The sequence below is a fragment of the Notamacropus eugenii genome, chromosome 4 (genome assembly GCF_028372415.1).
Source record: "Notamacropus eugenii isolate mMacEug1 chromosome 4, mMacEug1.pri_v2, whole genome shotgun sequence".
Lineage (NCBI taxonomy): Eukaryota > Metazoa > Chordata > Mammalia > Diprotodontia > Macropodidae > Notamacropus > Notamacropus eugenii.
In genome coordinates this window covers 472180318-472203493 of record NC_092875.1, presented here as the reverse complement: position 1 = coordinate 472203493, position 23176 = coordinate 472180318, and the positions used below count along the sequence as shown (strand labels likewise).

The window sequence follows — 23176 nt, the reverse complement described above, 5'->3', positions numbered from 1 at the left end:
TGTATGGTCCATGAACTAACAATGTGTTTTTTTTTTTTAATGTTTTTATATACCATGAAAATTTATTTAAATATGTAGATTCCATTCTTAGCTCTGAGACAGACTAAAAAGAGGTTACAGGCTAGATTTAGCCCCTGGACCATAGCATGTAGACCTCTGATCTAGTCTATGACACACCCAAGACCACATAAACAGAATTCAGCAGAATCAGAAATCAAACAACTTCTCTTTCAAATGTAGTGCTCAGTTCACTATGCCCCATTGCCTAAGGAAATGAAACTGAATAAATGTAAAGTCCAGCAGTGGGGTTAATAAAAATCAGTTGTATAAGTACAGTATGGGAGAAGATGTGGCTAGCTAACTATTCATGAGAAAAAAGGCATAGAAATTTTAGTGAAGTGCAAGCGCAGTATAAATTATCAGTATGACAAGGCAACCAAAAAGTAATGCAATTTTAAGCTATATTAATAGAATTATGGTATCAGTAAAGCAATATAAACCTTAAAAAGACTACAGAATTTATAGATAGTAATAACAAAATACAGGAGGTAATAATATAAATGGAAATTATATTCAAAATAATCCCAAAATGTGTACAGTACCTGTGACTCAATCTACCAAGACACACATAAGACCTATGCCATTATAAAGTACTCTGTAAAGAAATTGAAAACAATTTAATTGGAAAGCTATTCAGTGCTCATAACTGAGCTATACTACTACAATGAAGAATAAAATAGTACTTGCATTAATTTACAAATTTGCTGCTATACCAATCTAACTCCCAAAGGAACACTTTATATAACTAGAAAAAATAATAAAATAAATTTGGAAGAAAAAAAGATCCAGAATCTTAAGGGAAATAATGAAAACAAAAGCAAAATAGCACTTTGAGATCTCAAATTATACTGCAGAGTACTAATCATCAAAAATTTTAGGTACTAGTTAAAAAATTGAAAAGTAGATAAGTTAAACAGACTAAAAAAGAAGAATTAGAAATGTTAATTCAACACACAGTGTTTGATAATCTGGAAACCATAAGTTACATGGGGAGAATTTCCCATGTAATTTGAAAGGAATTGCTAAGAAAACCAGAAAACAGTTTGTATATGCAATCTTCCTCCTAACTGAAAGGTGATACGTTCAGGGTGCAGATAGAGGCATATATATTTTTAGAAATAGTCAATGTGGTCATTTATCTTTCTTAACTATGTATGTTTATTATAAGGAATTTATTTTTCTTTCTTTCCCTCAAGGAGAAGAGGCAGGAGGAAGAGATAAAATTTTTATTAAGAAAAAAATGACATAAATAAAAATTTGATGGAAATTATGCTGTTTCTTACACCATAAACCACAATATGAAAATGAATTTCCAGTCTTAGTATTAAATAAATATTATTCTATAAAAACTGGAACACCACTAGATTATGGATCTGTCTTTCATGGCTATGGCTACGGAGAGAATTCATAACCAAACAACAGAGAGAGGCAGTCACAAAAGGTAAAATGGAAAATTTTGATTATATTAAATTAAAAAATTTTGACATGCTCAAAATAAATACAGGCTAGAATAAAAGAAGTAGTAGAAACTAGCTGGGAAAAAAAACTGCATCAAATTCTCTGACAAAGCTCTTGTATTCAAGACGTATAAGGAGCCAACATAAATATACTAACTCAGAAGAAATTTCCTAGTGAATTGAAAGTCAAAGAATATAAACAAACAATCCTCAAAAAAAGTTACAAACTATTAACAATTATTTGAAGGATTGATCCAAGTCACATTAAAAAAGAGAAATGCAAATCGAAACAAATCAGAGTTTTTACTTTACAGCCAGCAAATTGGCAAAGATGGCAAATAATGGGAGTAGTCACTATTGGAGGAGATATGGAAAGACAGACACTCCTGTTTATGGAGCTATAAATTGATGTAACCATTCTGAAAAGCAATTTGAAATGATAAGAGAGTGACTAAAAAGTTCATATTTGATCTGAGGTTTCACTGGTATGCAGATATCTCAAGGGTACATATGATACTGCATATAATCTCATATTTGGTAGGTGACTTTGCTAAACTTTTTTTCCCTCTTTTTCATAATTATTTTTTTTATAAGTGATGACTCTCTTGGTAGGAGGAGGGGAGAAAGAAAGTACTGATAAATAGAGGATATATAAAAACAAAATCTGAGTTAAATCAATTTTTTAAAGAAGTATATCACATGGATCAAAGGAAGGACCATGTCTAGAGGGAGTATTGTGTTCAGTTCTGGGTATTACTTTTGAAAGGACAATTGGCAAGCTGGAACTTGTCCAGAGGAAAGTAACTGAAATGAGAAGGGAACTGGAAATCGTGCTCTGTGAGAAAGAACTCAGGATGCTTAGCCAAGAGGAAAGAAGTTTTAGCAAGAACATATTAGCTGTTTATTTGGACTCAGAGGATAGAACTAGGAGTAATGGGTTTAACTTGCAAAGGGGCAGATCTGTGTCAATATAAGCAATAAATTAATTACAATTAGAGCCAATAAAATAAGAGTGAGTTATTTGGCAAAGTGGTGAACTCCCTATCACTCTAAATTATTATAGATGTTTTACATTAGATTATAAACTCACTGAGGGCAAGAACCATCTTTTTGCCTCTTTTGTATACCTAGTACTTAGGCACGTGCCTGGCACAAAGTAGGTGCTTAAGGAATGTTTATTGATTGATTGATTTAGGAGGGAGTTCTACTCAGATATATGTGGGATTAGATCATCGGACAGTTCCCCGATGATGAGATCCTATGATTCTCTGAATCTTTTTCTCTCTTACAGATCCGATTTAATGGTTCCATTAATGTCATTCCCCTGGACCTTTTGGCCAAATGCCTTTTACAGAAAGCTCTTCTATCTTTCTTCTGTCATCTACCATAAAATGTAGAAATAAATGGTTAGCAGTTTTTGAACCTCTAAATTCTGAATTATAGGATTCCTGTGATTGAGGGAAGGTTCTATGGAACTTTTAAAAAACCATATTAATCTTAATTAATCTTAATCTTAAATATATTAATCTGAAAAGGAAAGGAATCTTTGGTTCTATGTACCTGGGATAGTCTGTATTATTAACTTCCCATTTTCTGAAGATGATATCTTTCCTAGATACAACCCAATATTTCTATTAGAAAGCTGATTTTTATTTTAAGATTTTTAAAAAAAACTTCTATTGCTTTACATCAATCAAAAATTCTTAAATAAAATAGTAAAACCACAATTTACAAGTCTCCCAACAAAAATGAAATAACAAATGAAGTCTGGGCAATGTGATATATTATGTAATTATGTGTATATGTATAATTAATGCATGTATAATTACAGTAACAGACTAAATTAAAGATTAATAAACAATATATCTCATCACTCAGACTGTCTTCCTTGAGTTGTGTGAAGATCTCTCATAACTTTTTCATAATTTATTTTTATTGTGTAGCTTGTATGATAAAGAAGCCAATGGAACATACAGGCATTATTTAAATAATGACATTTCTTACATTAGTGAATTAGTTTTCTCCAAAGCAATTAAAGACTTGTCCTTCACACTACTGAGTTTTTTACATTTCTTTCAATATCTTCATTATTGCTTAATAGCCAGTGGTAACCGTCATTTAGGCCAGTAGGTCATGATTCATTAACCTTTGAAAAGTGCTGGTTAGACATTTCAGGTATAGGCAGGATTTATTAAGATAGCAGAAATACAGAGGAATGTGCTTTCTCTCCAGTTCAATTCGCCAGCCTTTCCTATGGTTGTCACAGGAAGATGGTGCTTATCTTTCTTCTTTTATAAACAAGTAAACAAACAAAAGAAGAAATATAAGTCACCAAAAAAATGGCCCCGTGGCCTTGTATTTCTAAAGAGCTGTACCTGGTAAGTTTGTAGAGCAATGTGATTGGTAGACCTAAAGGGATATATAGAAAAAGGGAGGAGGCAACCCAGGAATGATGAGGAAGAAGAAGGTACACCAGTCAAGCCGATGATCCCTCTCTTCTTCATATACAAAACTCCATCCCTCCAACTGCCCAGCCCTCTTGACTGGATGTCTCCTCTTCACAGAATCCCTTAAGAAGGAGCTCAGATACCACCTTCTATAGCATGCTTTTCCTGATCACCCCAAGTACAGTGACCTCCCTCCCAAACTCTCTTGTAGTTAATCATATTTGGTCTCTTTATATTTATTCTGCCTTTGCGTGTACATTTGTATGTATACTTATTGTATCCTCTCTTAGAAGATAAATTCCTTGTAAAGAAAGTAATAACACCTACCTCCCAATTTTTTTTGTGAGAATTAAATAAGATAATAATTGTAAAACACTTAACACAGACTGTGGCACATTGCAAGCTCTATAGAAATATTAGTTATTATTATTATGATTATTTTAAACAGAGATTGTTTCATCCATTGTAGTTGCATCCCTAGCACCAAGCACAGTGCCTGGCATACGGTACATGCTTAACGAGTCGTTATTATTGATTGGTAAGTAACTCTCACTCTTTCACTTGATAAATGCTGATCATCTGTTTGTTTTTCTTAATGACATCATCCTTTTCTAAAAAGCTGTTTATATACTTTTGAATCAGACTGTGTTATCTGAAATCACTTTTATAATTTAAACGATAACTTCCTGCTTGAAGCTACTTATTTTTCCAAGAAAAAAACAATAACTGCAAAGACTGTCATTTCCCATGATCCTTTCTGGCTTCATATTCCCTACCAGATTAAGCCAGAATTTCAGGTTTCAATTCTCCAAATATTGAAATGGACCTGCAATCTCACTAATTTTTGTGTTCTCTCCAGTGATACAGATCTCAATCCGTCCATGCCTTCCTGTCTTACGCCAAGCAATCTTGCCCATTTATTCTCAGAAATTCACAACAGGGGCTGGGAAGTTCACCCCATACACAAGGGACCTTATTCCATTTTTCTTGATGCTGTGAGAACACCAATGGAGCTCTTGGGACATTCTCATCTTCACCACGTCCAGTCGATCTTCTCTTCCTATTGCACATTTCCCTAGGGATGCCGTCTCTTACTCCAATTTTTCCAAATTCTTTTTTGGTTGTAGGTGAAGCCTGCTCACATTCCCAAGGCACCTTTCCTTTACCCTCTTGGACAACAACAAAACAACATAGCACAATCCTAGAGTAGCTTTTGGGAAATCCACAAATGAAGGGGTCTCCAGGTGCTTCCCATATAACATGCTAACCAGCGTATCCAATGACCTTTTCCTTGGACTTCATCTTTTACTTCATCAGTTTGGGTCACTTAATACTACAAATAGTCTCCTCTTTTGATTTGCATGACACTGGATTAACCTCATTCTCTTCCTGCCTCTACATCACTCCTTTGCCACACCCTTCAACGGATTAACTTCTTTCTTTCATCATGAGGGACTGGGGATATCTTTTTAATGCCTACCACCAGTATGCTTCCCACTATCCCACTTCCCACTATGATCATCATTTGCTATCAATTAGCCAGCCTGACTTAATTAGCTTTTAGAAAAGGATGTTTACTAAGGCAGTATAGTTTAAACAATTGGTACAGACTTTCTACCTACAACAAAAGTCTGAGACATATTCTCCCACAAGTATTTAGAGAGTCCAACAAAAGGAAGATTAAACCGTTCTGGTGTATGAGCATGGCTTGAAAAAATTTTTCACAGCAAGTTTCTCTGATAAATATCTCATTCATTTCCCAAATATATAGAGAACTGAACCAAATTTACAAGAATATGAGTCATTTCCCAACTGATAAATCATCAAGGGATATGAACAGACAGTTTTCAGAGGAAGAAATCAAAGCTAACAGTAATCATATGAAAAAATGCTCTGTTGCTAGTAATTTAAAAAAATTATTAATTTATTTATTTTAAGTTTTCAACACTCATTTCCACAAAATTTTGAGTTCCAAATTTTCTCCCCATCTCTCCTCTTCCCCCACCCCAAAACCCCGAGCATTCTGATTAGCCTTTCAAAATTTGCCCTCCCTTCTAATATCCCTCCCTTCCCTTGTCCCCATCTTCCCTCTTGTCCTGTAGGGCAAGATAAATTTCTATACCCCATTACCTGTATTTCTTATTTCTCAGTTGTATGCAGGAACAATACTCAACATTTGTTCCTGAAACTTTGAGTTCCAACTTCTCTTCCTTCCTCCCTCCCCACCCATCCCCACTGAGAAAGCAAGCAATTCAATATAGGTGATATATGTGTCGTTTTGAAAATTACTTCCACAATAGTCATGTTGTGTAAAACTAATTATATTTCCCTCCATCCTATCCTGCCCCCCATTTCTTCTATTCTCTCTTTTGACCTTATCCCTCCCCAAGAGTTTACTTCTAATTGCTCCCTTCTTCTATTTGCCCTCCCTTCCATCATCCCCCTCACCCTGCTTATCCCCTTCTCCCCTATTTTCTTGTATTGCAAGATAGGTTTTCATACCAAATTGAGTGTGTATGTTATTCCTTCCTTGAGCCAAATGTGATGAGAGTAAGCTTCACTTTTTCCCTCTCACCTCCCCCCTTTTTCCCTCCATTGAAAAGGCTTTTTCTCGTCTCTTTTAGGAGAGATAATTTGTTCCATTCCATTTCTCCCTTTCTCCTCCCAATATATTCCTCTCTCACCCCTTAATTTTATTTTTTTAGATATGATTCCTTCCTATTCAATTCACCCTGTGCTCTGTCTCTCTGTCTCCATCTCGGTCTCCATCTCTGTCTCTCTGTCTCTCCGTCTCTGTCTCTCTCTCGCTATATGTGTGTGTGTGTGTGTATGTGTGTGTGTGTGTGTGTGTGTGTGTGTGTGTGTGTGTGTGTGTGTGTAATCCCACCACCTACCTAGATACTGAAAAAAGTTTCAACACTTACAAATATGGGGGCAGAGCCAAGATGGCAGAGCAGAAAGACGCACATACACTACCTCCGAACCCACTGCCCATAAAATACCTGTAACAAAAAGAACCACAGGCGAATTCTGAAGCAGCAGAAGCCACAGAATGGAGTGGACGAGATTTCTGCTCCAGAGAGCCTGAGAACCTCTCGCGGAAGGTCCCTTGTACCCCGGACCCGGAGCAGAACCCAACCCTGCCTCGGCGGCACAGTGCTGAAGGGAGCAGATCCGAGCGGGCTTCAGGGACGGAATCTCCAGTGGCTGCGCAGGTCTCTCCACCCACAGGTGATGGGGGTCGGTGGGAGGGTCTCTTTGGTGGGTCGAGAGGGGAGTGGGGTGCCCCCAAAGCTCAGGCCCCCTTGGGAGGCAGCAGCAGAGGTGGGAGCAGACTGGGGCTCCCAGAGCAGGCAGGAGCCTGGATCCATTGTTGAAGGTCTCTGCATAAACTCCCTGAGGGAACGGAGCCCATGAGGTGGCCCTGCCCTGACTTGAGCACCTGAACTTAATCTCACACTGAACAGCAGCCCTGCCCCTGCCCAAAGCCCTGAGGCTGGGGAGCAGCATGGGGAGTGCTGCCTGGGCGGATCTGGAGGCGAGGTGGGGGTGGAGAGGACACTCAGAAGTCAAGTCACTGGCTGGGAAAATGCCCAGAAAAGGAAAAAGAAATAAGACTATAGAAGGTTACTTTCTTGGTGAATAGGCATTTCCTCCCTTCCTTTCTGATGAGGAAGAACAATGCTTACCATCAGGGAAAAATGCAGAAGTCAAGGCTTCTGTATCCCAGCCCACTCAATGGGCTCAGGCCATGGAAGAGCTCAAAAAGGATTTTGAAAATCAAGTTAGAGAGGTGAAGGAAAAACTGGGAAGAGAATTGAGTGACATGCAAACACTTACAAATATTACCTTTCCATGTAGAAATGTAAACAGTTCAACTTTAGTAAGTCCCTTGTGATTTCTCTTTCCTGTTTACCTTTTCATGCTTCTCTTGATTCTTATGTTTGAAAGTCAAATTTTCTTTTCAACTCTAGTCTTTTCATCAAAAATGCTTGAAAGTCCTCTATTTCATTGAATGACCATTTTCCCCCCTGAAGTATTATACTCAGTTTTGCTGGGTAGGTGATTCTTGGTTTTAATCCTAGTTCCCTTGACTTCTGGAATATCATATTCCAAGCCCTTCAATCCCTCAGTGCAGAAGCTGCTAGATCTTGTGTTATCCTGATTATACTTCCACAATACTTGAATTGTTTCTTTCTAGCTGCTTGCAATATTTTCTCCTTGACCTAGGAACTCTGGAATTTGGCTACAATATTCCTAGGAGTTTCTCTTTTTGGATCTCTTTCAGGAGGTGATCCGTGGATTCTTTCAATATTTATTTTGCCCCCTGGTTCTAGAATATCAGTTTTCCTTGATAATTTAATGAAAGATTATGTCTAGGCTCTTTGTTTGATCCTGGCTTTCAGGTAGTCCCATAATTTTTAAATTGTTTCTCCTGGATCTATTTTCCAGTTGTTTTTCCAGTGAGATATTTCACATTATCTTCCATTTTTTCATTCTTTTGGTTTTGTTTTGTGATTTCTTGATTTCTCATAAAGTTATTAGCTTCTATCTGTTCCATTCTCATTTTTAAAGAACTATTTTCTTCAGTGAACATTTGAACCTCCTTTTCCATTTGGCTAATTCTGCTTTTTAAAGCATTCTTCTCCTCATTGGCTTTTTGAACCTCTTTTTCCAATTGAGTTAGCCTATTTTTAAAGGTGTTATTTTTTTCAGCATTTTTTTGGGTCTCCTTTAGCAAGCTGTTGACTCATTTTTCATGATTTTCTTGCATCTGTCTCATTTCTCTTCCCAATTTTTCCTCCACTCTCTTCCTTGATTTTCAAAATCCTTTTTGAGCTCTTCCATGGTCTGGAACAATTGCATATTTATTTTGGTTTTGGATGCAGAAGCCTTAACTTTTATGTCTTCCCTTGATCGTAGACATTGTTCTTCCTCATCTGAAAGGATGGGAGAGAATACCTGTTCACCAAGAAAGTAACCTTGTATAGTCTTAATTTTTTTTCCCCTTTCAGTGATATCAATATTCTGAACAGGTTTTGTAGGACATAAAGGGACAAGGGGGTGGAGAGAAGAGATACCACTAAGAAAAGCATATTTGCATTAAAAAACATTCAAGACATAACTCCTTAGAAACAGAGTTGTGGGGCTAAGTAGAAGTTTAGATGAAAAATATTCCTTCTGTGGCAGTTTGATAGTACCATATTGAAGACTGTAAATACTGAGTGCTATTGCCAAGCAACAAGGCCAAAAAGCATTTCTCACTTATGAGCTTCTGCTTTTTCATCAATAAAATAGGTTCATTAGAATTTGTGCTTCTAGCTTTAATACAAATGGAAGATAAATGAATATTATTCTAGAGTGACTCACATGTTCAGAAGTAGCTGTCCATATTTCATGCAGAGTCCTTTCCCCTCACCTGTAACAACCTCTCAAAGAAAGTGCTCATCACATTTAGAAGTGGTGGTACCATAGCAAAATAGAAAACACCCCAAGTCTGTATTAGTCCTGTGAGGAGACCAGGCTAGAGATCTTTGTCAGTGTAGAGATACCAAAAAGAATCTAAACTTTTATTTGTTCTTGGGGAAAGTGGGATGGAGATCACTGGACTTTTTTGTCTTTTCTAGCCAGCCCAACCATTGTAATAACTGATATGCATATAACAGAAAAACATGATGGGAGGAGGTTGTAAGCAATTTAGTTGTCATAGTTTCATTCAACTCTTTGTCCTTTTGAGGAAGTAGAGCCCTAGGAATACTTTTTATAGGCAGGAATATATGATAAAAACTAAGAACTAAAAAGCAATTTCTGACCATGTCTGATGAAAGTTAAATAGAGGGGGGGTCTGAGGATACAGTAGGTGAGAAAAGGAATTGTTCTTGCTTTTCTTTGTATCTTCAGTGATTAGCACACATTAAGCATTTAATAAATGTGTTTTGACTAACTAATTTTAGCCTAGGTATCTACTACCTTCTGTGAACAGTTTTGTGGATAGTTGAGTTTACTGAGAGTTTACTCCAGCCCTTTCCTGCAGTGGAGAGCTCATTAACCCTAAAGATAATTGGCTAACTGAAAATCGGCTTCGGGTGGGGAGGGAATGACTCAAGGTAGGGAGCAGTAAAGACATGATAGCTGGCAGAGAGGAAATCTTTGCTAGAGACAGAGGGGAGGAAAGAAAACATTCCAGCAATGAAGGAACACCATGCATACAAAGGCTTGAACATAGTAGATCGATTGTTGTGTGTTAAGTACACCAAAGAGACCAATGATGGCTAGGCTGTAGAGTATGTGGAAGGGAATAATATGTAAAAAGGGTGGAATGGTAGGGTAGTATCTAGTGGTGAAGAGGTTTAAATATTAGACCCAGGAATTTTTATTTGCCCCTAGGTAGCTCAGTGGATAAATCCTGGAATAAGCAAAACCTGAGTTTAAATCTGACCTCAGACATTTACTAGGTGTGTGATCCTGGGCAAGTCACTTAACCTCTGCCTTAATCCACTGGAGAAGGAAATGGCAAGCCACTTCATTATCTTTGCCAAGAGAACCTCATGGATAGTATGGTGAATGGGGTCACAAAAGAGTCTGACATGATTGAACTGTTGAACAACAAAGAAGTCAGGGAAACACTGGAATCTATTTAGTGAGGGAGTGACATGGTTAAACCTGAACTTTAGGAGAATCATTTTTATAGCTATGTGGAGGATGGATTGGAGTGAAGAGAGATCTGAGGCAGGGAGACCCATTAGAAGGTTACTGAGACCATCCATTCAAGCAGTAATGAGGGTCTGGACCAAGATGGCGGCTGATTGAGTGGAGAGAAGAGTGAGACATCACCCTTATATAACAGTAGCCATGAAGGTCTGGAGGCGTGTTCTTCCCCTGAATGTATATTCCTTGATCATCTGTGTTCCCTGAACAGGAAATGCTCCCTCCATAGAGGCACCCTAGCCTTGTGGTGTCTGTGTAAATGCCCCACAAGATCCCAATGCATCATCATTCCTCCCTCTGAAGGCATGTGGAGAAGTAAACTTCAAGTTTATTTGGTGAATGTTCTGCTGTTATTTTACCTCTATCCTATTTCATTAAGTGGCTTTCTTGGTGCTAAGTGTATCCTCTGGATGATTAATAAAAGTTAACACATCAGTAGGGTCTTGTAAGCAATGATTTAGAGAGGATGCTGACATGTAAAATATCTAGAACCTTGAATAGCTTTCTGAGTGACCTGTGGTTGACTACAGTCCTCCACTGGTGCCATAGTAATAAAGAACCTGGCCCTCTTTTCAACGTGTAGAGGGAATATCTCAGCACCATAACTGAGAGATGTAGCTCTATAAAAGCTTGCCTTAGGATTCAGAACTCTATTCAGAAGCCTTGAGTGTCTGGGCTTACCTTTGCCTTGTGTTATAAATTCGTGTTTCCTTTTGGATCAGAAGGAAACATGATAGGGTCTGATCTGAAACTTTGTGTTTCCCTAGGACAGTCTCTGACTGTCTTTGTGTATCTGTGGGGGATCAGAGTAACTGAAAGTAACTCAAAGGAGCTGCCCAAATGGATCCACAACTGGCTTTAAAGTCCACAGACTTGAATCTTAAGTGTGTTTTTAGCACCCTCTACACACATGCACCATGTCATCACATAACCTCCCTAGACCTCAATGACCTCATATCTAAAATAAAGCAGTTGTACCAGATGACCTCTGAGTTCCCTTCCAGCTTAGGATCTATAACTCTATTTAATTAGTGATTTGGATTCTTGTATGTTTTTTTGAAGTCAGAGATTAAAAATAGAAACTCAGCTTTTCTTTTTCATCTATAATACTAGGTTCTTTTCTCTGGAGAGATTTAATTTATTTCCAACTGGAGTCTTCACTAATTAGAATAATTATTTACTGAACTGTAAACTGTAGACCAGAGATAGGAGTGGATACAGGGGAGTTAACAAAGGCCCAACTCCTCCTTTCTACTAAAAAGAATTATGTATCTATATATTTTAAAAAAAAGCCCAACAAAACAAAACTTGGCAGTCCAACCAAACATTTTCTATAAATTGAATTTGTTTTGTGGGTTACTCACTGATGGAGGCTGCTCTTGTGGCAGAATGCCATTTGTTTAGGGCTGTTCTGAGGCATGGCTGATCTGGGAGGCTGCCCAGGGTGCCTCAAATTAGGAGAACAGTGTTGAAAAGAGCATACAAATAACTGACTGCATAACTATAAATTGCTTGTATTTTGAGCTAACCAGATTACAACGTTATTTCAATAAAGGATAAGAAAAATGGGAATTCAGCCAAGGATACTCATAATAAGTGTGTGCAATGTGGCATACATTTTGGATGGTCTCTGAATAGAATATTGAATAGCCAATGTATTTCCTATTAATGCTATGTTTTAAAAATCTGCAGCCCCCTACTTTTCTTTTTAAAAGTTTTTGATGAATGTCCTGATTTTGCATCGCTTCATTTCTCGTTATGTCTCTCCTCTTTTTCTCCCCAACTCAAAATCCATTTCTTTTAACAGAGAATGAAAAAGAAAGAGGAGGAAAAAAGCAGCTCAACAATACTGGGGAAGTGAGGTGGCCCAGTGGGTGGAGGGCCCGGCCTGGAGTCAGGAAGACTCTTCTTCCTGAGCTTAAATTTGGTCTCAGACACTTACTAGCTACGTGACCCTGGGCCAGTCACTCAGTCCTATTTGCCTTGGTTACCTCATTTGTAAAATGATCTGGAGAAGAAAGTGGAAAATCACTCCAACATATTTAAGGCCTTTTTTTTATCATGGTTTTCAGGTAGACCAATAAATTTTAAATGACCTCTCCTGGATCTATTTTCCAGGTCAGTTGTTTTTCCAATGAGATATTTCACATTGTCTTTTATTTCTTCATTCTTTTGGTTTTGTTTTGTAATTTCTTGGTTTCTCAGAGAATCATTAGTTTTCATCTGCTTCATTCTAATGTTTTTTTAAATTTATTTTTAGTTTTCAGCATTCGTTTCTACAAAATTTTGAGTTCCAAATTTTCTCCCCATCTCTCCCCTTCCCCCACCCCAAAACCCCGAGCATTCTGATTACCCCTTCCACCAATCTGCCCTCCCTTCTAACACCCCTCCCTTCCCTTGTCCCCATCTTCTTTCTTGTCTTGCAGGGCAAGATAAATTTCTATACCCCATTACTTGTATTTCTTATTGCCCAGTTGTACACAAAAACAATTCTCAACATTTATTCCTAAAACTTTGAGTTCCAACTTCTCTTCCTTCCTCCCTCCGCACCCATCCCCAATGAGAAGGCAAGGAATTCAATATATACGATATATGTGTCATTTTGCAAATGACTTCCATAATAGTCATGTTATGTAAGACTAATTATATTTTCCTCCATCCTATCCTGCCCCCCATTTCTTCTATTCTCTCTTTTGACCTTGTCTCTCCCCAAGAGTGTTTATTTCTAATTGCTCCCTACTCCTATTTGCCCTCCCTTCCATCATCCCCGCCCCACCCTGTTTATTCCCTTTCTCTCCTACTTTCCTATAGTATAAGATAGATTTTCATACCAAATTGAGTGTGTATGCTATTCCTTTCTTGAGCCAAATGTGATGAGAGTAAGCTTCACTTTTTCCCTCTCATCTCCCCCCCTTTCTCCTCCATTGGAAAAGCTGTTTCTTGCTTTTTCTATGAGAGATAATTACTCCATTCCATTTCTCCCTCTTTCCTCCCAATATATTCCTCTCTCACCCCTTAATTTTATTTTTTAGATATGATCCCTTCCTATTCAATTCACCCTATGCTATCTCTCTCTCTCTCTCTCTCTCTCTCTCTCTCTCTCTCTCTATATATATATATATATATATATATATATATATATATATATGCATATATATGTACATATATACATATATATATATTCATGATTTTCTTGAATCTCTCTTATTTCTCTTCTCAATTTTTCCTCCATCTCTCTTACTTGATTTTCAAAAACTTTTTTGAGCTCTTCCATAGCCTGAGACCATTGCATATTTATTTTGAAGGTTTTGGATGTAGAAGCTTTGACTTCTATGTCTTCCTTTGATGGTAAGCTTTGTTCTTCCTCATCCAAAAAGATGGAAGAAAATACCTGTTCACTAAGAAAGTAACCTTCTATAGTCTTGTTTTTTTCCTCTTTTTTGGACATTTTCCCAGCCAGTTACTTGACTTTTGAGTCCTTTGCCAAGTGGAGGGTATATTCTAGGGACTTGTAAGTTCTCAGTTCCTCCAAGGTGGCCCAATCAAGGGATAGGAGTTTACTCCTCTCCTGGACTGTGCTGTGGTCTGTGAGCAACCACAAGCATTCTTTTCTGCCCTGGATCTGCAAGTAGGATTTCCCCTCCACAGTCACCACCAGCTCCACCTAGCCAGCACTCTTCCTCACCACATGACTTCTACTCAGGACTGAGACCAGATCAGCTGCTCAATTCCCCCAGGGTCTTTAGGTGGAGGGCTCCAAAAGTAGACACTACTGCTGTAGTGACTGCTGCTACCTTGGGGCCAGGGCCAGACTGCACTCCCCTCTTGCCCAGGTGAGAGAGCTTTCTCACTGACCTTTGAAGCTGTCTTTGGCGTTTGTGGCTTGAGAAATCTGGGAACCACAGCTGTGACCCACGATCACGTACCCTGAGGCTTGCTCCAGTCCTGTCTGTGCCCCATGCCAAGGCTGGGCTGGGCTCCATTCTGAGTGTGATAATTCTTTCTTGTTGGCCTTCCAGGCTGTCTTGGGCTGGAAATCTCTTTCACTTTATCATTTTGTGACTTCTGCTGCTCTAGAATTTGTTTAGAGTCATTTCTTATAGGTATTTTATAGGCTATAGGGGAGAGCTAGAGCAGGTCAGTCTTTCTACTCTGCCATCTTGGCCCTGGCCCTATTACTCCAATATCTCTGCCAAGAAAACCCCTGATGAGGTCATGAAGACACAACAACAAAATCAGCAATACTAAGCAACACATGAGCCAAGTCTAATCGTGTATGCAATATTCCATATCCATAATTTCCCATCTCTCAGGAGAGAGGTACAGTCTCATAATCTCTTCCTTAGGGTCAAGCTTGATCATTATAATTACACAGCATTCACTTTCAATTGTTATTTCCTTTTTGTTCTTTCCATTTACATTTTTGTAGTCATGTGTATACTTTTCCCAAAATTCTACCTACCTCACTTTGTGTCAGTTCACATGTCTTCCTGTGCTTTCTTGTAATAACTCATTACACTCATATTGACGGGCATCTGCTTTGTTTCCAGTTCTTTGCTACAATTAAAAAAAAAGTGCAACTGAAAATATTTTGGAGCATATCATGCCTTATGTTCTAGATTTAACCTTCTTGTAGTATCTACCAAGCAATGAGATCTCTCAGAGAATCTTTCTTTTTTCAGTTTGCCACTCTGATATTGAGCAAATTCATATGGCATCAAAAGCAATTGTTCTACTTTTCAAAGCCAACCTCAAAGTCTGACTAACTCTGGAACCATCATAGGGATGCAGATCTGGCCTGGAGAGGCTTTGAGAGACAATCATGCCAAGAGTTTCTCAAAAGGCACTCAAAAATCAAAACTAGGACAGGCAACCAGGTCTGCAACCAGGTCTGCACCCTGTGTCCCAACATCCTAGAAGGGGAGAAAGAATTATTTGCTTCAGTTAGGTGTAGTACCTGTTTCTTTCCAGTAGCCATCTCTAGAGCATTCTCACCAGACCCAGACTGCCATTCTTCTTTCTCTCTCTCCTCCCCCAGCAAAGGCCAATATACTCCATTACCAGTGTGGCTTCTCATTAGACTGGAGCCCTATGTCCTCTTTCACTGGATAATCCACCAGCTATAAGGATCCCTGCAAGACAGGATATCTGAGATCAATGCAAGGTCAAAACTGGTAGATCAGCAGTGAAGGCTGCTCATAGCTGGTGGCACTGATGACCACCACTCTTCTACTCTCCCATAGAAAACTCTGTCCCAGCCATCTCCAAATCCCAAACCTCTTTTCTTTTCTCTCTGCTATGCCCTCTGAGTACTTCTTTCCCTCAGTCCTGGTGTAACAAAAAGATGACTGAATTTAGATCCTAAATTTCAATTCTGGCTCACCCACTTGCCAACTCACTTCACCTCTCCAGGGCTCAGTTTTCTCATCTGTAAAATAAGGGATTTGGACCAGAATACCACTAAAGTTTCTTCCAACTGTAAATCTATGATCCTGTTCTTCTTCCTATGGTTCTAGGATCCTAAGATCCTCTTTACCTTCCCTCTTTTGGTTATCATGGAAACCTAGGTTCCTCCGGAAGGCACCATAACTCTTGGTTCCCTCTCCAAGGCTATCTGTTTCTTCTCTTTCACATGCCCTAACATACAGGACCAGGAAGAGATATGGGTATCCTTTGCTCCTCACTGTCATGAAACTACTTGGTCCTTAAAGTTCTTCCAACCTGTCTAGATCCTATTTCCCTCATCTAGAAACCTCCACACAGTGGTGGGTTGGCAAATGTTTAACAACCAGTCCTAGAGGGAGGGGTTGAGGGAATCTGAATAGCAGACTTTTAAGTTTAATTTGTCTCACTTACTTTCTTGAGTCTAGACAATCCACAAAGCAATAAAGCAAGTGTTGATTTGTAGCATTCGCTGATTTCTGAGGTATGAAGGCTAACACTGAAAATTGAACAATTGGCTACTATTACCCTCCAAGAGCTGGCTCCAGTCCCTGCCTCCAAGTCATACCCCTTCCTCTCCAGTAAGTTCACTCTCTCAGTCCTCCTCAGCACAGATTTCTCCGGTTTTGGGCACTATGGTTTAAGAAAGACATTGAAAAACTAGAAAAGATTTTAAGGAGGGCAACCGGAAGTGAGAGGCCTTCAGCTTCTGTCATAGAAGGATCATTTGAAAGAACTGGGAATGTTTAGTCCGGAGAAGGTGAAACAGAGTGGAGGGTAGTGGTGGTGGTGGTGCGTGTGTGTGTATGTATGTGTGTGTGTGTGTGTGTCTGTCTGTCTGTCTGTCTGTCTGTCTTTAAATATTTGAATGGTTACCACATATGGGACTGATTAGACTTGCTCTCTTTGGTCCCACAGGAAAAAAACAGTAACAATAAGCAAAAATTGTGAAGAGGCAAATTTAAACTCATTGTCACAGTTTGTGGTTGTTTTCATTCTTCAGTTGTGTCTGATTCTCCATGACCCCATTTGGCAAAGATACTAGAGTGGTTTGCCATTTCCTCCTCCAGATCATTTTACAGATGAGGAAACTGGGGCAAACAGGGTGGAGTGACTTGCCCAGGGTCACACACCTTGTGAGTGTCTGAGGCAAAACTTGAACTAGGGTCTTCCTGACTCCAGGCCTAGCTCCCTATCCTCTGTGCCATCTACTTGCCCTCCAACAATTTGAACATTCCAAAAGTGAAATGGGCTGCCTACGGAGCAAGTAGGTTCCCTCACCTTGGGGTTTTTCAAGCCAAGACTAGATAAGTAATGTCAGTCATATTGTGTAAGCATTCCTATTTGTGTATGGTTAGAGCTAAATTACTACTGAGGTCCCTTCCAACTCTAATTCTACAATTCTCTCCCCTGACCCTTTTCACCTTTTGAACTCCCTGGTGTCCCAGGTCCTCATCCTCCTTTGATTATAATACTTAAAATTACTTACAAATACTTAAAGACAGATTCCGTCCCTCCCCCAATCCCTACCTATGACTTTCAAAGGATTCAAAGAGCTGCACTTGAGGACCTAGAGGGCTGCAGATTCCCCACCCCTGCTTAGACTCAAGGCCTTTCACTATCCTGTTTGCCCTACTCTAGACACTCTCCAGCTTCTCAGTGGGACTTCTGTCATTAATATATTTCAGTCACCCAAAGGAGTGATACCTTAGACACCACTGCTCATCCTACCTGTTCCTTCCCTTCTCCCCAATCCAATTTCAAATGAATTTGCCCTAAGTAATGGAATTCCAACTCTGAATCACTTGTGTGCATAAGGAATTCATGAATGAATCCCTTCATTCTCTCTCTTTCAGTAAGTTCAGTAACCTTTGGTTTGCTTTATTGCAATAAAACAACACTTATTCACATAAAGAAATATAGAATCATAGAAAGTTAGAGATGACTGGAATTATAAAAATCATTTCTTTGATCTAACTTGCTCGTTTTACAAATAAGGAGACTCATAATGGGAGGATGAAATAACTTACCCAAAGTCATATTGGTTTGCAAATTCTGCTATTAGTGAAGCCTACATCAATGAGGTTTTATTGCATTTTTACCATGAGAAGGAAGCGCGGTGTAGTGCATTTTTCATCATTAGCGATTTGGATCACTTTCTTATTCTTACTAATCATTTTTAATTCTTCTTTTCAGAACTTTGTTCTCAACACATACCACAGGAAAATCAATGTCATATGGAAAGGCCACATATACACCAACTAATTCAGACCAGCACTTTTTTTGTGGTAGCAAAGACCTGGAAACAAAGTAGATGTCAATTGATTGGAGAATGACTAAAGAAATTGTGGAACATAAATGCAGGGAATGTTATTGTGCTGTAAGACATAGTGAATATACTGAATACAGAGAAGCATGAAACGATTTACATGAACTGATGCAAAGAGAAGTAAGCAGATCCAGGAAAATAATATATGCAATCAGTACAAGAATGTAAGTAGAAAGAACAAAAACAAAGAATTACAACTGAATGCTGAGAAATGGAGCTTGGCCAAAACTAATCAATATGAGAAAAAACTTCCCTCTGGTTCTTTGTAGAAACTGGGTCCCATGGGTGTGGAACACTACACAGAAAGCTAAAATGCTGATATATTATATAGGTTTTTTTTTCTTTTCCATAGGTTTTACCCTTTTAGATTCAAAACATGAGTCAGGGGCTTGCCAAGGAACCCTAAAGGTGGTAACCCAGAGTCACTTGTCCAGTCACTGAGGAGGCCTGGCTGGTGTGCTCATACCATCAGGCTGAAGGTGAATATGTCACATTTCCCCTAGGGCAGTGTCCGCATATCTCTCATCATGGACCTTGCTGGTCCATGTGTCCTGAGGGGCCTTGGCACTCATCTCCACACTCAACACTATAAGGTTGAGAAGGTGGATCTGGGAAGCAAAAAGGGTGAGGACTATAGGGTCCATAGTCAGCTGAGGTCTAGGGGTAGGTAAGGCAGTATGTAAAGTTTTGTTTCTGAGGTTGGCTGAGCCTTCAGAGGTTCTTGAGGTGGTGAAGCATCTCAGAGATAAAGGGCTCTGTAGGACTAACACATTCTTGGAGCATTGCCTGCAGTTTGGTTCTCTGTTCTTCTGTGGAGAGTCCAATGAAGTCTTTCAGGTCAAACTCAGGGACAGAGGACAGTTGCTCCTGGTACAGCTCTTGAAGCTGAGAATCCACCTACTGCTCTGTCTCTAGCCATGTCTGTAGCTGTCTTCGGTCATACTTCACTGTCAAACGGCTTGGTCTTCATGCCTTTAGACTTGTGGATTTGGAAGAATTCAGCCAAGGCCTTGAGTGTTCCTTCTGGGATGTCCTTCTCTCTGTAACAGAAGCCCACTGGACCCGCTTACTGTGGTTCTCTGGGTCCCTGTTGGGCACAGAGCCACAGGGAGAACAGTGTGAGGAAATCATGGGTGTCCAGGTCTAGGGAAAGTGCTGGGAATTATATTGGATAGTTTTGCCGAATTCTTTTTGTCTTTTTTTCTTTCTTATAAGGGAAAATTCTCTGGAAGATGTGAAAAGGGAAGGATATGTGGGGAAAGGCAGGTGGTATGAAAGTAAAAGCTATAAATACAGATCATTTTTTAAAAAGAAAAAAGTGATCAGAGTTTCTGCTCTGATGACTCAATCATGAAGAGCAAAGAATAAGAGACGATTTGTTGATTGAATAAGCACACCTCTACTGCACTGTGGGACTTTAGCCAAGGACTCTTTTCTAAGGGCATTCAAGCTACTTGGGACTGAGCAGTCTCAGGAAAAACTGAAGTGAATAGAAAAATCTGCACATCCTCATTTGGCATCTTTCTCCCCTCTGACAGTTTGCTTTCACTCTTCTTCTTTTTCCTCCCTATCACAGCCCCTCCAATCCCTCCTGCCCCTTCCAACCCTTACACTACAAGCATCATGATATAATAGAAACAACGTTAAACTAGGTGTCAGAAGGTGGGAGTTAGAATTCTTAAATTTTCCAATTGTGGTATGTCCTTGGGCAAGTCACACCACACCAGCACATACTGGTAATCAATAAAAGGGGGCAGGCAAAGTCTGGACTAAATGGTCTCTAAGGCTCTGTCCAAACCTAATGATCTATAATCTTGAAGTCACTGTTTTATACTATGAAAAAACAATTATATCTTCCCTGGGCCTATCCATATCACCCAAAACGGGGAATATGCAACAGGATTTGGCCCAGAAATAGGGAAAATACTCTGAGTTTGAGTAGGACCAGGGAAGTTCCCTTTGCTTATCATCCTTTGCTTAGAGATCCTATTTAAATGACAAAAATTTCCTCCCCACGCCATTCTCTCCCATATTCATCAGCTGTAATGGAAGTCCCCGTTTCTGTAGAACAAACTATCACAGCCCTGGGTTTCAGGAGTTTCAGGGGCTTGAATCCCTTGAGAGTCTGCTAACTTCTCTGTATCTACATATACCCTTCAATAATGCCTGTACTTGGAAACCCTACCTGTATATGTTCCTTGTACCATATCATGGGGATATCTTTTGATTTCAGGACCAACACAATCTCTTATACACAAAGCACTGTTAGGCACTAGGTACATAAATGTAATGGGGGATGTCATAGTTCAGCATATCTGAGCACACAGATTATTTGATGATTGTTTCCAATCCACGTGCCTTTTTAATTAGCTATTGAGCTGGAACTGGGTGTACGTGCAAAAAATTCCCACAGGCAATTCACCCTTTTTTCATGACTGGCTGAGTTCACAGGAGGCTACAATATCTACTGAAACCTTGAGCATCAACCCCTGCTGTTGTTTTTATGGTGATTGTATCTATCCTTTCCTGCCTTACATGAAGGAGTATTTAGAAAGAACAAATTGTAATGCAATCTTGTGAACTTCAGAACATTAGAGAGCACTGAGGTCCATGACAGTTTGCTTTGTGATTAGTGACCTGTGGGGTCCTGCCCAGCAAAGAATCAAACTCCAAAGTGAGACTTTGGTTTTAATAAGCAAGAGAGGGACATTATCCTAAAACATTCCTGAGTAAACCTGGTGGGACAAATGTTTTGTAGCAACTGTTTTAAGTTTGATCCCACTCTCCCCAGGGGCCAAGGCAATAGAGGGAAAAATGTGAACCTTGATTTTTTTTGTAATTCTGTTTTTTCTATATCTCCTCATTGGGTACCCCTTTGTTAAATGATGTTAATTGGTGAAGTGATTCTGGGGTGTTACTTAATACTATTGATAATATTGTAGAGACAAGAGCGGTAGTGATTGATATTGGAGAAAATATACTAGAATGGGAGCTTGAGCCAATAGCATTAAAACCTGAGGGGCCATAGCAACCGAACTTTGGCCACATGATTCTTCAGTGTCCGTATGGGTTAGGATAAGAACCCACAAAGTCTATGAAAGCTAAAAAACAGTGCCACAAAAACTGTATAAGTGATAAGGACTTATCTAGGTATTTATATGTTGGTGTATTGTTCATCAGGATTGGTACTCCCTCTATTAAAGCATGTCATGCCTCCTCTGGATTTTCTTATCCTGTAAAATCCTTGTATATGCTTTTCATGGACAGCTTCTCCATGTACATTCTTCCTAATACACAGGAGGCCTTCCATTACTGGTCTAAGACAAACTTATTGATAGACTGCATACACACACACACACACACACACACACACACACACACACACACATGCACACGCTTCATTTCCTACTCAGCTACTTTCCTAGACTTTATCATTCCCAGAAATTCATTCTGAAATATGTAATCAATTCTGAAGCTCTCACTTCCTTAGATTTCCCACCCCAGCTGTAGGACTTCATTATGCCCCTGAACCCAATAACCTGAGGAGAAATGATTATTAATAACCAATGATTGGGGAGATCCAGAATTCACTCTTTTTCTAAAGTCCTCATTTCAAAAGCTCAGTTTCTGAAGGTTGAACTCTTTCTCCTTGGTCTTGGTCAGACTCCATCCAACCTCACAAGGAATCTAATCTAAGGTGAATTCCTGACCATTGTATTCCACCCAAGCTTGTTGTGTTTGTCTTTTGTTTTGGAAGAGGACCATCAGGGAAATGATGGCATAACTTGCAGTTGACTTGGATTTGAGTGAGAGAGGGCTGTGCAAGGTCACCAGCCTCACTTTCTCCTCCAGAGCCATCTGGGTCCAGTGCCCAGATATTCATCATTCAGGACGACTGGAAATAGCCCACAATCCAGTGGGAGACCCTGGCCATTTTCGGCTAAGGCCTTTGAGTGAGGTAACACCCATTCAGTGAATAGGTCTCTTTAAGAAGTGAATCAAGGGATGGCCCCTTTAATAAAAAAAAAAAAATCAAATTGAGAGGGGAAGACCCTCAGGGTTCCTGGCCACAAGAGAAACAGTTACTATTCAGTATTTACATTCACTATGTGCTAAGAGGGCAGGGACCTATTGTCTGATCTATGAGCTCCACAGTGAATTGGGCTTAAGGCTTGCTCTTTGAGAAAGCAATCTAGCCAAGAAATCCAAAGGAAAAAAGGCAACTTTTGGCCATTATGATGAATATCTGGCCACTGGACCCAGATGACTATGGAGGAGAAAGTGAGGCTGGTGACCTGCACAGTCCTCCCTCACTCAAATCAAAGTCAAGTGCAAGTCATGTCATCATCTCCCTGATGTCATGGTCCTCTTCGAACAAAAGACAAATACAACCTGTGAGTGAGTAGCAACTCCTCTCTTCCCCTTCTCTCCCCTCACCAGCTTCTCCTCTCCCTCCTTCCCTGGGGTGCCCAGGGGAAGGTACATTTTGATGGCCAAAAGCTGTCCACTTAAGCAAGTTTGGGTGGAGATAAATCCTTTGTCTAGATTGCTTAAGGCTGAAGGTAGTCTGGGTATAGAGATAGTCTCTTTGTCCTAGAGTGACATGATGTCACTTTCAGCCCCTCATTGTAATATTCATTCTCTCAATAATTGTTAACCTTTAGGAGCCTTAATGCATTGTTGGTGGAGTTGTGAACTGATCCAACTATTCTAGAGGGCAATTTGAAACTATA

General features: G+C 39.5%; 1 long non-coding RNA gene across 1 annotated transcript in view; it reads left to right on the top strand.

Annotated features, from left to right (window-relative positions):
- LOC140502092 (uncharacterized) overlaps nucleotides 1-23176 on the top strand; it is a 44829-nt gene that overhangs the window by 10305 nt on the left and 11348 nt on the right. The window contains exon 2 of the long non-coding RNA XR_011966523.1: nucleotides 1257-1501. This is a non-coding gene — a long non-coding RNA (uncharacterized lncRNA). The remainder of the gene's footprint in view (nucleotides 1-1256; nucleotides 1502-23176) is intronic.